The 5,000-nt window shown below is 32.1% G+C and overlaps 1 protein-coding gene and 1 pseudogene across 1 annotated transcript in view; one reads left to right on the top strand and one right to left on the bottom strand.

Annotated features, from left to right (window-relative positions):
* Positions 1-4,884, bottom strand: part of LOC137619953 (coagulation factor IX-like) — a 32,321-nt pseudogene extending 27,437 nt beyond the window's left edge.
* The window catches only part of LOC137619560 (uncharacterized), a 34,876-nt gene continuing 33,875 nt past the window's right edge, over positions 4,000-5,000 (top strand). The window contains exon 1 of the mRNA XM_068349689.1: positions 4,000-4,483. The gene's annotated coding sequence lies outside the window, so the exon portion shown is untranslated. The remainder of the gene's footprint in view (positions 4,484-5,000) is intronic.

Genomic DNA, 5,000 nt, shown 5'->3' with positions numbered 1-5,000 from the left:
GGATTTGTATATAATAATATATATTATATGAGGATTTGTACAATATAATAATATATATTATATGAGGATTTGTATAATATAATATATATTATATGAGGATTTGTATAATATAATATATATTATATGAGGATTTGTATATAATAATATATATTATATGAGGATTTGTATAATATAATATTATACATTATATGAGGATTTGTATAATATATTAATATATATTATATGAGGATTTGAATAATATAATAATATATATAATATGAGGATTTGTATAATATAATATATATTATATGAGGATTTGTATAATATAATATATATTATATGAGGATTTTTATAAAGTTGGCTATGGTTGAACACAGAACTGAATGATGTACATGAATGAAAGTTCGTAAAACATAATCAGGCATTTTTTTTTTATTTCATATAATCGATATTTAAATTTCAAGGAAGAAAACTAATACAATATCTTAGCTCATTTTTCTTGTGTTCTAAACTGTCACTATTACCTTTGAACAATATTTTCAAATATGCATGAGACAGTTTCATATAACTGAACATTGATTGCAAATACTGTTTCATTTCTGAAAACATTTCGTGTTTCAAACTCATAAGTAAGTAAGCTCTTATGTATATATATACATATACATTATATATATACATACATATATATACACATTAAATATACATATGTATTTATATACATTATATATACATATATATATAATATATATTTATATACATATATATATATATATATATATATATATATATATATATACATAATGAGAGAGAGAGAGAGAGAGAGAGAGAGAGAGAGAGAGAGAGAGAGAGAGAGAGAGAGAGAGAGAGAGAGAGAGAGAGAGTTAATCTAAATAAAATAAAACATTCACTAATGAAATTATTACCTTAACAAACAATAAGTTACAAAGCATTGGATTGTGATGTTAAAAAACTTAACAGTAAAATGGATGTGAAAAAGAGAAAATCAAAATACCTTTTTTGAAAGGAATGTAAAAATTCATGTCGAAAAATATACAACTGTGAAAAATATTGTTAAAAATTGATATGAAAAGATTTTTCCAACATATTTTACTTTTTCTGGTCATATTTTTATCTAATGTATAAAAACGCATGGAAAAAATTCTACTTGCAAATATACTCGGGCATACATAATCTAATATATGCAGTATATATACCTTTATATTAATATTTATCTTCTATAAAAATCTAACATTTCGTCCAGACAAAATTGGTCAAAATCACCAGGAAACAAAAAATCATAGGACAAAAAGACATTGGACCAAAACAATCATTGGACAAAAAGACGTTGGACCAAAAAATCATTGGACAAAAATACGTTGGACGAAAAGGAAAAAAACAAGGTAGAATATGATTTCTATATAACTTATCTTACCAATATGAGCGCTGGAGTCCTTAGTCAATACAGCCACGACCAGAATCACCAGGAAACTTGGACAAGATGACATGATTCTCAGACAAGATGGTGAGTTTTCATTTGAATCTTATATTTTTGCAATTTATCTCCGTTATTATGATTCTCAGAAAAGATGGCGAGTTTTCATTTAAATCTTGTATTTTTGCAATTTATCTCCGTTGTTATCAAAGTACAATGAACTGGTAACTGAAAGAGAAAATTTAAGATTGATGAAATAATGAAATAATAATATTTCTTGCAATCTATCTCCACTGTTATCAAAGTACAATGAACTGGTAACTGAAAGAGAAAATTTAAGATTGATGAAATAATAATATTTCAGTGGTGTGGTAAATATATTGCTTCATTAACGCTAGAATCATTACTGATACTCCTTTTTAAAGTGTATGGCCAACCTGAACAAATTAGAAATCTTATTATTATTATTATTATTATTATTATTATTATTAATTGCTAGGCTACAATCCTAGTTGTAAAAACAGGGTGCTATAGGCCCAGGGGCCCCAACAGGGAAAATAGCCCAGCAAGGAAAGGAAACAAGGAAAAATAAAATATTTTAAGAACGGTAACAACATTAAAATAAATATTTACTATATAAACTATAAAAACTTCAACAAAACAAGAGAAAGAGAAAATAAACAGAATAGTGTGAATGGAGTTCTTATCCGAAGGGCTAGTATATAGATGGGTTCTTTGGGAATATAAAGACCGACTGGAGCCTGGACGAACAAGGGCTGGAAGGATGGAGGCATCCATCAAACACGATTCTTTCGGTAACTTGAACAGATAGGGGGAAAATTAAAATTTAATTTTCTGGTAGAATAACAACGATAGCCATCAAGGCTACGAATGATAGACAGTAGTTTGAGTTTTATGGACTGATTTAGATATAAAAGATAGAAATACGAAAAAGCATAGAGAGAAGCTGCTTCATTAATAACATTACAAAAATTATGAAGAACTACGAGTACAGTTTATTTTGGGATTATCACTCGAACTGGTATATAGATATAATGATTCACAATAACACTTGAAATCCCTCAAATTTAACTTTTAAACACGCATGAACGTTAATTATTATTATTATTATTAATTGCTAAGCTACAACCCTAATTGGAAAAGCAAAATGCTATAAGCCCAGGGGCTCCAACAGGGAAAAGAGCCCAGTGAGGAAAGGAAACAAGGAAAAATAAAACACTTAAAGACCAGTAACACTAAAAAAATATCTCCAATATAAACTATGAAAACTTTAACAAAACAAGAGGAGAGAAATAGGATTGAATAGTGTGCCCGAGTGTACCCTCAAGCAAGAGAACTCTAATCCAAGACAGTGGAAGACCATGATACAGAGGCTATGGCACTACCCAAGACTAGATAACAATGGTTTGATTTTGGAGTGTCCTTCTCCAAGAAGAGCTGCTTACCATAGCTAGAGTGTCTCTTCTACCCTTACCAAGAGGAAAAAGGCCACTGAACAATTACAGTATGTAATGGAAGTATGTTTCTAAATTACAAAGAATGCCATAATCTGGATTACTGCTTCATAACGCAGACAAGGGAAAATTACGAAACTCATTTCTAAAATGTGGCCTCTGTAGCTCAACCAGTTAATAAACAATAGTAACGATATTGATGAAGAGGTTTCACAATAAACTATTATTTCTTTCTTTAGCTTTACTTTTATCTATTCATATGTCCTTTGTATTCCTACCACATCCGTTGACAGGATGATAAACTTGTAAATGTGGCTGTTAGTATGAAATGTATAATTGTATACTCCCCTTACTTCCCCAGTAGCATCTAGGTCTCTGGGACGAGAGGCCTATTTCCGGACATGTCTGTTTTCACGTTGTTACTTATTTTAGAATGATATATTGTTAATTTGTTCTCTTCATTTATTTATTTCCTTATTTCCTTTCCTCACTGGGCTATTTTTCCCTGTTGGAGCCCCTGCGCTTATAGCATCTTGCTTTTCCAACTAGGGTTGTAGCTTGGATAGTAATAATAATAATAATAACAAGACACCATTTCAGATTGAACCAAAATATATTATGCAAGTAATTATATAACGAATTACGGCTTATACTTTAGAAGTCATGCATTTGTTCTAATATTTTGCGACTGAAAAAAACAAAGTAACTTGTACTGCCAGGATGTCAGAGAATTTCAAATCATTCAATTCATTTATTGTTTTCCTTAGAGGAAGATTAAATTATGTGAGATGGTTTGCGTCAATTTTGTATAAGGAAAAATGGAAGAAACTTGTTACAAAGGAATTCATGTGTTCAACTATTTAATTGACAAAATGTAAATATTGTATTTTGTTATTTTAAATAAAAGTTAAAAAAAAAATATATTCATTTATTGTACTGCCTGGTACTATTTGGTTTGGACGATGAAAATTCAGCGTGTTCGAGTTCAGTGATGCTTCAATTTGCACTTTTAATAAAAGTACCTTCAATTTTTTTTTTATTAGAATACGTAGCATTTACAAATACCATGCGATTCACACGGATCCTATCTATCAATTTGCTTTACCCACAGATATACCATAACCGACATCGTCTCTCTACGGATACGTCACTTCCTGTTTGGGATATCCAAGGAGAGAAGACAATCATGCATGCTAAAAGTAGCATCGTTCGCATGGAATGAATATCGATTCTGTCATATTGCATTCGGGTACGAGGAAGATGTGCGTAAGTGATCTCCCCTTCTCGCGAGAGTATACATAACGAATCCGAGTCACTGCGAAAGCCAGAGTTCGTACCCGCGACCACAAACAAAATCCGGTTTTAGATAATTTGTTCAACGCATGCTCAGTGGAAGCGATGTTTCATCCTTCACAACAGCAGCATCAGCGCCACCAATAGCAATGTGTTTCGTGATTTTGTCTTCTGGGAGGTGGATTTGTAACGTTGAGGGAGGCAACGATCTTACCTTTAATGTTTCGACACGCTTTGTGCACTTGTAAATTCGAACAAACCCAATAAGAATATCAGCACAGACAGAACAACTTCACAGTTAAAGGTATTTCACTTGGACCGTGGTGATAGGAAAATCTATGTGTGAACATCGGGACTTAACCACTAATCCCACAATCACTTGAGATTATAATATTCAAGGTGATACACAGTTACTCTTTGTGGCATTGGAGTTGCAAAAGAAAAAAAAAAATATTGTCTGCATTCTTCACTGGTTTAAGTCTTTAACATTTGCCTTGAGGAACACCACTAAATCACCAATCTCGCCCGCGAGACAAAGAATCTTCAGCGCAAACAAACAGATAATATCTAGAGACCAAGAATAGTTTGAGGACTATGAAAACAGGGCACTATAGAATAGATCACTTCTCCTCGGCCCCCGAGAGTGTAACTGTGACACAGGCGAACTTTAGTTCCCCAGCAAGGCTTGTATTGGCCTTGCTTCACAGGTATACACACACTCGACGACTATTGGGGAAGGTAGGGAATTCCAACCCGAGGCCCAGGGAAGAACAACCTGCTCCTCCTCACCTTTACGCGTCGTGTGACTATAATTATAGGAC

Source organism: Palaemon carinicauda, chromosome 26, assembly GCF_036898095.1.
Source record: "Palaemon carinicauda isolate YSFRI2023 chromosome 26, ASM3689809v2, whole genome shotgun sequence".
Classification (NCBI taxonomy): Eukaryota; Metazoa; Arthropoda; class Malacostraca; order Decapoda; family Palaemonidae; genus Palaemon; species Palaemon carinicauda.
The sequence above is the reverse complement of the archived record's forward strand: the minus strand, read 5'-3'. Positions and strand labels throughout refer to the sequence as shown.